The sequence below is a fragment of the Gadus morhua genome, chromosome 5 (assembly GCF_902167405.1).
Source record: "Gadus morhua chromosome 5, gadMor3.0, whole genome shotgun sequence".
Taxonomy (NCBI): Eukaryota; Metazoa; Chordata; class Actinopteri; order Gadiformes; family Gadidae; genus Gadus; species Gadus morhua.
In genome coordinates, this window is record NC_044052.1 from 4,209,509 (window position 1) to 4,221,895 (window position 12,387).

General features: G+C 40.8%; 1 protein-coding gene and 1 long non-coding RNA gene across 2 annotated transcripts in view; one reads left to right on the forward strand and one right to left on the reverse strand.

The window, feature by feature from the left end:
* ankrd6a (ankyrin repeat domain 6a) overlaps positions 1–1,041 on the reverse strand; it is a 10,736-nt gene extending 9,695 nt beyond the window's left edge. The window contains exon 1 of the mRNA XM_030356226.1: positions 1–1,041. This exon is cut by the window's left edge and continues 577 nt beyond it. The gene's annotated coding sequence lies outside the window, so the exon portion shown is untranslated.
* Positions 1,042–9,568: 8,527 nt separating this feature from the next.
* LOC115544439 (uncharacterized) lies at positions 9,569–10,861 on the forward strand. The gene is made up of 2 exons (XR_003976861.1): positions 9,569–10,066; positions 10,316–10,861. It is a non-coding gene; the product is annotated as an uncharacterized LOC115544439 (long non-coding RNA).
* Positions 10,862–12,387: the final 1,526 nt, after the last annotated feature.

Genomic DNA, 12,387 nt, shown 5'->3' on the forward strand with positions numbered 1-12,387 from the left:
AGCTGTGTCTTGCCTTTGTTCAACACAGGTAAGCAAACACAAACTACTCTGGCTAGGTTGTTAACTCTTTTTGTTCACCCAAACAAACAAATCCACAAGTTTAGATTACGTGTAAACAAACCACTATGCATGCTAACAGACTTTTAACAGACAGTTACAATTCTGAGCGAAGATAGTCACTGTGTCTCATTCAGTGTGAAAACTCTGACTTCTGGGTACAGAGCATCATTTCAATAAGTTGATAGGGTTAGAGTAGGAGGGGGTGTTTTTGAACTGATTGCAGGTTTGATCTTAGTTGTGTCCATGTTTCCATTTGTGTTGAGAATGTTAACTGAACACAAATGTCGCTTTTTCCCCCCTGCTCTGTGAAGGTTTGCACCAAGTTAATCTCTGATTGGTCGAGCTTTGAATAGAAACAGGATTTTGCATTGTTGTAGACAGCCAGACACGAGAGATAAAAGGAGGCAACCAGCAGAGAACAAGACACTATCTTCAGTTGATTGCGATGCTGCCAACACTCTACACAATTTGATTGTTTTGCAACATCTTTTTCACATGGATGTATCTTTTTTCTTTTTATTTACATATTTTAATTTTCAATGGAGTAGACTCAACCTTGTGAATCTATTTCTTGATTTGCTTGTTTATTCATGACAATTTTGGTTGAGACACACTATAGCCTACTGGGTAAATGTTACCATTATGTATAAACCCAGGTTGCTCTGCATTCTGAATGAGGCTATGTGGAAGTTCTCTTATACATGTTCTATGCAGAACTGTAAATCCAGCTTTATACATTGATATAATTCATCACATGCCCATTAATCAGATTTTTCCTACCTTCATGGAAGGGATGCCCTCTGCTCCCGAATGCTCAGAAGTGGAGTCTTTGGTAGACACTTCAGTAGAGTTGCTTTCTGAAATTATTTCAGATAAGGTAAAAAAAAAAATAGCAGTAATAGACACAGATGATGATTGCAAGCTAACCTCTTACATCCTCTTAGATTTTCATCTGGTACTAGATGATTCTGAGTTGTTAATCTCCCTCCCTCCCTCTCTCTCCCCCTCTCTCTCTCTCTCTCTCTCTCCCTCCCTCTCCCTCTCTCTCTCTCTCTCTCTCTCTCTCTCTCTCTCTCTCTCTCTCTCTCTCTCTCTCTCTCTCTCTCTCTCTCTCTCTCTCTCCCCTAAGAACCAGGCTGTCTGCATCCAGGATTGGAGAAGAATGCTAGGAGCAACAGCTGCCCTACAGTATGCTCACCTTGGGATCACAGTTCAGGTATTACATGTACTGGAATTTGCGGGTAGGAACCTGAGAAGAAGGTTAATAGAGCGATAGAAAGAGAGGATGTTTATGATTTATCTTAACACTATTTCAGAGGGATTTCCCCAAGCAACATCCCATATGTTGCTTGGGGAAAATCCCTCTGAAATAGTGTTAAGATTAAATTAGTTATTTTTACTCAGGGTTCTATCACTGGAGCTAAGAGAATCTAGAACTTCTTGCTTCCATTAGGTAGACTGTTTAGTGCTCTATTTTAATTTAGATACTGACTGTCTGGAATGTTACTCAACAATTGAGCAATATTGTTTGTTCTGGAAAAAATAGGCCTCTACCCAGATGCCAGTACATTTGAATCAAAATGTTGTTGTTGAATGTCAACTATCAGCTTCTAGTAGTTGATTTTATGTCACAATTGCACAACATAAGGGCTGATTCCAGCGGTGCACAGACTTGGAGTGGATGGAAATATGGACCATTTGAGCTTTGAATGTGCAGAGTTGGGTTGTGTTGAGACAAGTTAAGAGTTTTCTTGGTTGATTTAAATGATTTAAGTCACTGTTGGTGAGAGACAAGTGAAATGGATGGTAGGTTAAAGTTTAGATATGTTTTGCAGAAATAAATAGATTTTTCGTATGAAATGCCTTATGTATGTATGTCCTATATTAAGGCCTTCGTGCATGCCGGCACTCACCAAAGATCAGCACGCACACATTGTCACAGATACACGCACACACACACACACACACACACACACACACACACACACACACACACACACACACACACACACACACACACACACACACACACACACAGAGCTTCCTCTTGAACTTATAACATTTTGTATGTGCACGGAACTTGTTTCTATGAACATTCTTACTGTACCAACAGCGATATATGATTGTTTCTCTTTCTTCTCACAAATGTACTTATTGTAAGTCACTTTGGATAAAAGCATCTGCTAAGTGTCCTAAATGTAGATGCAAAATGTAATGAATCTTTTCTGTTAAGCGTTTGACCCCGACGCCAAAGGATTTCCATGTAGTGTGTCCACATGGTCAGAGACCCCATTACTATGGCTTCTGCAGGCCCAGGGTTAATCTGCATGCTTTGTGGCTGATTATGAAGCAAGTCTTAATGCACGACCCTGTGTGCACTGCACACAAAGCAGCTTGAGTCAGGGATCATGTGCTGGATTATTCTTTTCTGTGATGCTCTGTAGCCCGACAAGCCCGCTTGAAGCGCTGAGCGATGTTGTTTTGGGTTTTCTGTTGACCGAAATTGGGTAATGGCCAGGACAAACAAACAGCAGGCAATATCCCTCCTCATACTTTTTTATTGAAGTTTATTTGAAATAAAAAATGCTTAATATTTTTTGTTTTTTTATAAATCCTACTATTTTGTCTTCAACAAATGGCATTTTAATTTAAACACCCAGATCCCAAGCTTGCTAGCTTTCATTAAACCATTATAAAATAACTGCATATAAATAACTAAATTTGTGCTATTTATAAAAACTATAGGCTTACACTGGGTATACTTTTTTCGTTACATGTTTTACATCATGTTGCATGACTGCACAGTATATTGTTCTTTGTCTATTGATTTGTGTCTTATTATTTGAATACATTTAGTATCAGCATTGACCTATATACACATGCAAGCAGTCCAGACACTCACTGACACACGCCCAATAACTACAACGATGTAAATATATTCAATGCTGGGTTAATGAAATCAAAAGGGACTGCTTCCTTTCAATCGATACATAACAAAAAAAAATATGTTTCATCCTCCTTACAATATTTGAATGTTATTTGATTATTCTTCTAAGTTCTAAAGGTTTCAAAAGTGTATTTTAGGAAAGATATGGATTGAAGCCGTTGTTACATAACATGAAAAATCACGACGTAGGCCTGCCCTCAATGTATTTGTTTATCCTCTCCACTTGAACACCCTAGTTTTTCTGTGACTCTATGACTGGTTTCAGCTGTTTTCATTGTCAATTGTGTTCAAACTTCGTTCTTTCCTCTATACTACTATAGAGACATTGCAATCATATGACTAAGGTCGTCTCAGACAGACTTAAAGTGTAATCCGGCAAAAATTGAACCCAAGGTCTTTTTTTTGGCACGAAAACCCATCAAATAAGCCCTCCAGATACCTTTTTTGTTGAAAATCTAGTATTTGAGTTTGCCGAGCGCAATGTTTGGCGACCATGTTATTTGATTGGACAATTGAGTTTCGCTCCCACATCGGCATTTTTTTCCTGGGATTTCACAATTAGTTATTAAATTAACAGGACACAGACGGGATGATTGTCATATTTTAATAAAGATATTCACAATACATACACACAATACATACATTAATGTTCACATTTAAGGTTTATTATGTGGCATTAGTAATGTTGAAGGCTTAAAAGCAATTGCCCACCAATGAAGGGCACGCTTTAATCCTGCCGCCCTTGGTTTCAAGCGCTGTCGAGGGCTGGCTTGGGTCCCACACTTGATCGACTGGTAGAGCTGGATCTGACTGATGATGAGTTGTTACTCATTCGCGAACCACGGTTAACAATTGTGGTAATATATTTGTGTAATGGTACAATAACATACAATAAACAATAAAACAAACGTTGCAAGGAAAAGTCCAATGCATTGGCTAAGGCCAGGAGTTTTTATTGCCATTGTAGGGCAGCATTGCCCAACAATACTACTAAGCATTTGGTCAACCAAATCGTAATCTATCGATGGAAGCTCCTCAAGGTTTCAAAAAAGGGGGGTCGTGGCCGTCGTGCTGAGATTGGTGGGGGATGGGGGCTGAATGGTTGTGAGAGTTGAATGAAGTAGCCTACATGTTGATCCCATTTGTAACAGCAGAGCAAAATCAGTTTATGTTGCTAAAAGAAAAATGCTGCATACTAAGATTTCAGCATTTTACAGTTCAGATTTTCCATTATCAGATGCAAGATGATTTATTGTAGGCTATGTTATTACACAAATATATGACCACAATTGTTCAACGTTCGGATGACTCTTCTTCCTCCACACCAATTGTGAAAAATCATACAACACGACAAATAAGCAAACAACTTTACCTCAAGTCTATCCGTAGCCACTTGCTGCATTTGTAGAATAGCATTCTCTTTCTGTAATGTTCGAGAACATTACAGAAATGTTATGGGAACGGGATGTTCCCGTAACAAAATGTCATGGGAAAGTTCCCATGGCAACAGGGGGAAATGGCTGCTCTTGTGTGAAGTAAACGCAACATTTTTCAAATTTCTGCGGAGCTATGCAGTTCTTAGATTTAATTGTAAAACATTTATTTAGTTTGATTGCTTAATATAAAATAATATGTAATAATAATATGTAATATATAAAATAATACGTTGCTTTGTTTGATTTCTTAATTTTTGATTTTGCCACTACAGCCTAGTTTTCTATTTATTATGGCACCTTATTGTTACCCAACACAGTAAAGAGTTTAATTTTTGCATTCTATGATTGTCATGCATGATACAAAATAACTAAACATTTTTGCTAATATTAGATGTGACTTAACTCTTATATGCAGCGAAAATTGCCTAAGAGCCTACATGTTCCATTATTTTAATAGTAAATGGACTGCACATGCAGATAGAATCAAATTAAAAACCATGTAGGCCTAGGTTTTCTTCTTTTTTTTACCCCTTAACAGTGGCGTCTTTGCATTAGGGGCCAGTGGGGCACGGCCCCACCAGAGAACGCTGCCGTGCAGGGCACGATTATACTTTTCTTTTTTTTTTCAAAAATGTCATTGAGCATAAGTTAATAATACATTAATTGTTAATAATTAATTACATGTCCGCAGTTTTAATTTGATGAACGCAATTGTTGTAGTGTAGTAGTTGTGTGTGAAATAGTTCGTTGCTCCGTCTCGTCTGTTCCGCTCGGTGGGGCCCAGCTGAGATGGCCCTGTCTGCTGCAGTGTAGAAAACTGGTGCTGTTGCGTGAGCAAGCGCGTGCGCAGCGCCCGCTTCTGTTTCGGCGGTGGGGCCCGAAGTTTAGGGCCCCAAAGCTCTTCTCATTGGCTGATTTGTAGAAAGGGCGAGGTTTACGGCGGGAGCCGATCAGATCTTGCTAGCTAGCTAACGTAGTTACTGTTACAGTTACAGTTACTGTTACAGTAAATAACAACAAATGGACGTTTCATTCATTAAATGATGAATCGTGTTGAGTATCTGTCTCATGTGAGATTTAGCACTTGAACAGAAGTTGGAGATAAAACGTTTGGGCCACATCGCCCGACGGATTTAATCATTATTCAAGAGGGAAAGGACAAGAATAGATCGTTCAACCAGGAGTGGTTCAAGCGGAAAAAAAGGCTTGTGTTTCACCTCAGCCACACAAAGGAGACCAGACAGCACTGTCCTTAAAGCACAGGTAATTATGGTATACCATCTTAGCCCAAATTTACTTAAATTTTCACCCAGGATTATCCAGGTCTGAATAGGCAACCACTCTATCAGGCTAGATTCATTGTTAATTGTACAGTATGGTGGCCTGCAAACTTAATACAACTTAAACCATACTTCTTCTTTTTTTGGTATATTGTGAGTGGTGGCTTTGTATATTGATTGCTGTGTAAAGGGTGTGCGCCGTTGTGTTTTAATTGTTGCCACGTTGTTCTCTTGAGTTTTGATATTGTGAGATCTTGAACGCTGCCATTTGGTGGTGCTATTGCTATAATAGCCTAATATATGTCGTCAGATTCGCGTTTGAGTGATGGCATTATTCAGCTGCAATTTTAGTCCCCTCTGTCACTTGCTACTGTTTTTGTTGTGATGGTAGTAATATGTGGTATTTTTGGATTGCGTTATAATATTTTCCTGCATGGGCCCCACCAGAGTTTCCAAACCAAAATCGCCACTGCCCCTTAACCCCATACCCCATACACTGCAGTGTGTGTGTGGTACTCTCAAAACTGATTATTTGATTTATATTAGCAGAAGGTAATTTTCTCTGAATTTAAGGGCTTGAAACGATTTTGATAAATGTATGAGACCAGTACATTCATTTATTCCTCATAATTAGTGTTGAGAGGAACTTAAAGGTTGGGTACGCGATTTGCGAAACGCCAGCAGATTTTGAAAATACACAACTCAAATGGTCCTACCCCCTCTCCTTCAACGCTGACTCTGACTCCACCCATTCCAAGTACCTGGACGCGCAATCATGCACGAGCGCGAACATAGATGCGCGAGAGCGAGCCAGGCTAGCGTAGGTTTTCGTTTAACAACATGGCACTACATTCAGCTGTAAGTTGCACCCAGTACCGCGGGAAGTAGGGGTGCTGGGGGTGCTGCAACACCCCCTGTCCGAGGCCCTGTCTTATCACAGAAAACGATCATTTCTAAAAACTCCGGCCAAAGTGGAGATTTCTGAAAACGCCGGTTATGTGTTGTCGTGTCAACGGGGAGAAACGGGATTTTAGGTTCTGAAGCGTCACATTATGCACCAGGAAATGCTTAACGTCATGTGAGCGCCCGCTGTACCGTATTGGTCCGAATATAAACACAAACCCCATTGTAAGACGACCTATATTTGGAAAAAAGATTTGAAGACCAGATCTTGTTTTTATGAATAAATAAATTGTATTCATTGAAATAATATACGAAAATAAAAAGGCATAGAATAAAACACTGCATTGCCACTAAACAGTAGTGCAAATAGGCCGTACTGATGTGTACACCAAAGACTATTCCTGACACTCCTCTGCCCCGCTGTGTTCGCTCTGGCTGTGGTCGCTCCGAACTGTTTCGGCCTGTGGCAAAGCGAGTCATCCTCGCTGCTGTCCAAGGCATTTTGAGACGCAGCATTTATTTAATGCTCATATGACCTAGTGCTGAAAAAAGGTTAGATGAAAAAGTGTGAGGGTAGCGGTGGTGCGCTAAACTTGTTCTGTGAGCAGCTGGATGTGAACCATGGTGTGAAGGAAGTGAACACAACGATCGATTTTCAACTGTGCGCGCATGCACTGGTGTAATTGAGCTGCGCTGCTATATATCTTTTTTATCAATGTAACAAGTTGCGAGTCTAGTCCAGGCTGAGTTTTTTTTTTCCAGCACCCCCTGCTGAGAAAACGTTCTCGCGGCTATGGTTGCACCAGATGTTATAAACATTAAACGGTCACATAAATCATTACTATTTTTAGAAAATGTTTGTTTCATATAATTGTATTGGAAGTCCTGGTTTTCACTATAGGGTTGCTGCGGTGTGGACATTTTCACAACGAGTAATACACTCGTCTCATCACCGGTATTACCGAGTATAAACGGTATAAACTTTGAAACTAGGTCTACCGCCACACAAGCATCGGTTTTTAGACCCTTCTCGTCCTTCAGTTGCCGCCAACGTTCGAAAGCAGCGCCTAGGCTTATTCTTGATTTCAGTTTTTCTCTTTCAGCGTTTTTATTATCAATTACTCTCTGAAAAAGAGTTTTCCTTCTCTTTGCTGGTGGTGGTGGTGGTGATGGTGGGGATGGTGGCGTCTTGTCTGACATGGAAATTGTCTTCTACTGCTAGGTCCAAATTTCGATTAACTAGTTCCAGTAGCTACCGCAGGATAACAACAAACAGGAGCTTGCTCTGGGTCACGAGCTCTGGGTCACGAGTACTGCACGAAGGGGTCGCGCGCGGGGCGCGGGGGAGGGGGAGTGCAGTACGACCGTTTGATTGACGTACTTACTGTCCAATGCAACTCAGTGGCAATGTAAATGATTGGCTGGAGTTTTTCGAGCCCTGCCCGTTCCACAGATGATTGACTTGTTTAATTTTCATGTCAGTACTTCTAACTCAGTGGCTGTAAGCGGGTTATGATAAGGATTTCAAGTAATTTTGCAAAAATGGCCAAAAAAGTAAATTCCATACCCAACCTTTAAAATCTAAGCAGCACCCAGGTGGAACTGTTGACACTGAAGTAGTTGCGTTCCGGGTTGTCGTCAGACGGGAGCACTTCCTCCCGCGTCCTCAGACGCAACTTGGATGACGAACTGAGCAGTCGTGTCTTCATTGTTTCTCACCATTTTCTGTACATTACAGGTCAGTAGTTGGTTCAAACTATAAAATGTCAACCTTCTAAAGCCTTGCTTTATATGTATAACTGTTAAAGAAGTTTGGGTCATGCTTTGTTGTGTTTTTAGCGAACTTAAGAGACTTTAAAATACCGCCGTTGAGTACAATGGCAGGGGTAAATACCGGAAGGCGCGAAACGGCAGTTCCCGCCGATTATGGGTTTATTGTTCACCCTGACTCCATGACTCTGAGGCCATGACTCTTAGCAGGAAACCGGTGGATTGCTTACTCCGGGTAGGAAATGAGTCCTTAGCCCAGGTGAAGGAGTTCAAGTACCTCGGGGTCTTGTTCGCGAGTGAGGGTACTATGGAGCGTGAGATTGGCCGGAGAATCGGAGCAGCGGGGGCGGTATTGCGTTCGCTTTACCGCACCGTTGTAACGAAAAGAGAGCTGAGCCGCAAGGCAAAGCTCTCGATCTACCGGTCGATCTTCGTTCCTATCCTCACCTATGGTCATGAGGGCTGGGTGATGACCGAAAGGACGAGATCGCGGGTACAAGCGGCCGAGATGAGTTTTCTCAGAAGGGTGGCTGGCGTCTCCCTTAGGGATAGGGTGAGAAGCTCAGCCATCCGTGAGGAACTCGGATTAGAGCCGCTGCTCCTTTACTTAGAAAGGAGTCAGCTGAGGTGGTTCGGGCATCTGGTAAGGATGCCCACTGGGCGCCTTCCTTGGGAGGTGTTTCAGGCACGTCCAGTGGGGAGGAGACCTCGGGGAAGACCCAGGACTAGGTGGAGAGATTATATCTCAACACTGGCCTGGGAACGCCTCGGGATCCCCCCGTCAGAGCTGGTCAATGTGGCCCGGGAAAGGGAAGTCTGGGGCCCCCTGCTTGAGCTGCTCCCCCCGCGACCCGACCCCGGATAAGCGGATGACGATGAGGATGAGGATGAGGATGTTCACCCTGTGTATTGCCTTGCGGGCATTCCGCAAAATGTAAGGGTTTTTGTCAGCACTTTGCAGTGTTAGTTTTATTTGTGGTCTCCTTTACACTACAGTTCAAATGGGAATATGAATAAATGTTAATGGTTCATGGTTACAGATATACACGTTTGAAAGAATGTTTATATTAATGCATACTGGTTAAAGATAAAAATGTTACTGTTACATCCAGTCACAACTTGGTTAACTTTGTATTGAAAACGTTTAGCTTTCTGAGTAATACCTACAGGGGCGCTGCCTGGCGGGGAAAAGTGGTACTGATTCTAAGGGCCCAGCCCAACGCAGCACGGCCCACGGCCCGCGGATGGCAATTAATAATATAATATTAATATTCTTGCCTTTTTTTTTTTTTTTAAATGTCTCATTACAAAGAAATGGTAATTGGAAATAAACGTATTAAACTCACAACTGTCGATTTCCATAACGTTTTCGTTAGTTAATTAACATATTGTCATTTGGCCTTCCCCCTGAGCTCTTGCGAAATGGTTCAGCCGCAACGCACGATGCGTTGAATCGAACAGCATCCGAAATGTGAGATGCTGGCACTGGCAGCAGGTGTACAGAGCGGCTGGGCTGGCTGAGGTCAGGTCTTAACCACATGATGGTGAGCTGGTGGTGACAGCTACAGAAATGAAGTCAGGTTGGCAAAAACTGAAGGAAAGACGGGAGAAAGAGGAGAGGGCCAAAAGAGGCAGGCAACTGGTCACTCAATTATTCGCCAATAAAGAAGGTATGCTCACTCAATGACCTTGCGTTTTCAAACTCTATCAAATGGTAGGCTAACAAGCAGAATTCTTGGATTAGCCTCCAAGAGAGCATGCTAGTTAGCATAGTTTCCTATTTAAAAACTCCACCTTTATTGTCACAGCGAACAAACGGCAAATGTGGACGAACGACCGTGATAAACTAGTCTTTTAATACAAAATATTTTTTTCAAAAGAACCTAACGTGTCTTAAATATGTGCATTTTCAACTTCAGGAGGAGGACTAGATCCGCCCACGGCCACCACGACTGGATTCCATTTCGGAGAAGGAGGTAAGCAACATTAGTTTGGTAGGATGTTAGTTGCTTTAGGATGAAAGTTTTGAATGAGGGTGCCTTCTAGGCTAGATCATATTTCAGTATTTAACGGTCAGTCGTTAGGTTCGAGAAAACAGAATGTTTTTCTTTCTTTTACTGTAACTCTTGTTACTTGTATATTTTTATTGATGTCTACAATGTGGATCCATTGATATTGTATGCAATTGCACTGTAAATTATGTTCTTTGTTTACATTTTGATTGTTACTTGGAGCTATTTTTTGCACTTTAGACTTCAGCAATTAAACTTTTTATTCATGAACAGTGTAAATTGAGATTTTTTTTCATATTGTTTGAAGCTGAAGTGTAAATATTTGTGTTGATGTCAAGCAATTGTAATGTTAATTCAGTTCCTATAAGAGTCTATCTTTTTAATGTATCTTTTTTATGTACTATTTATGGAATTTGAAATTGTACTTGCATAATAAATATGTGTTTAAAGTAAGCAGAAACGGTGGATTTTTTTGCAGTGCATCATGTCTTCTGAAAAGACTATTGCAGTTATACAAGGTATGAAATTGTGAGTACTCTTATGGTTTCTTGGGGCTCTGGCTGTGAAGCATCCACAGGCTTATGCTGCCATGTACTGGTTTAACATTGTAATGTACTCTCAATTACAAAGCAAGGTCACTAACTACATGAATGGGTAATCAATAATCAAACTGACAATTGTAGTACAGTTTCAAGCTGCTTACAGACAATTTTAGCATAACAATCAAATTTCTGTATTTGTGAATCTGTACACACAGCTTTATTTTCAACACAAAATTCCATTGGATTTCCATAGGTGTTTGTGTTGTGTGGAAAACAGTGTGTTTGGATTTGCTGAAAAGTTGATGTGTTGAAACCAAACTGGGTCAAGTCCAATTTTAGCATGAGAGAAGGACATTGTTGTAAAATTGTGTTTAAGCAGCTATTGGACAATATGTATAAGACTGCTGCCTAAAAGACAGTAGGCTATAAATACTTAGTTTATTACTTGAATTACATGATGTCACTAACTGAATGAAATACGTTTAATAAGTAAGTTCATACCCTTATTTAAAGTCACACAAACCCATACTCCATGAAGGGGCAACGAACAGTCTAACTGAAGTGCTATTGTGATGCTGGGCCATGTTTACCAAAACAGTCGATAGATGTTGGGGGGGGCCCAAAATTAGAATCTTTCATAGGGCCCAAAATTCCTGGCAGCGCCCCTGAATACCTATGTTTTATTTAAGTGTGTGTGAATCGAGAATAATTGCCAACAACATGTTGCATTCAAGTACAGTGGATTAATGCTGTTTATTGCACTATATTATTATTGATGCTTTAACTCACTTAAACAGGTGAATGTAAATGAGTACGTTGCTCAAGTAGAGTCAAGTGGACTAATGGAGAATATTGAATGTGCACGAGCTATAACATGAATGTGAATTAGAATAGGATGTACGATGTAGTGAATATTTGATGTACAGTTGAAGACTGAACAAGAGACACTCAGAGAAATGTTTGTATTTTATTTGTGAATTTGAATAGAGACGCAACTTGGATGACGAACTGAGCAGTCGTGTCTTCATTGTTTCTCACCATTTTCTGTACATTACAGATTTCTTTATTGTTGCCGTGGCACCCAATCCTGGGACCCGTAACATGTGCGTGTAGCCATTGTCAGAACTACTTTGCCTGTTACAGGTTCTCATCAGGCTTTTACAGACGTGGAAAAAATTTTGTCTTGCACTTCTGAGAAGTATGTGTTCTGTCGGACGAAACAACTGGCCAATGACGACCACCTACTGAAGAAACACCTCAAAAAGGCAATCTATATCGTGGATCAAACCACAGGTATCAAGACACATGACTATATTGAAGTTAATAAGAGTAGCATTTAACAACAGAAACAAGTAATGGTGTGTTGATTTGTTCTTCATTCCACAGAAAAGTTTTTCGTGGCATGCTTCTGCAAGGATACAGCAGATCTAAAAGAAG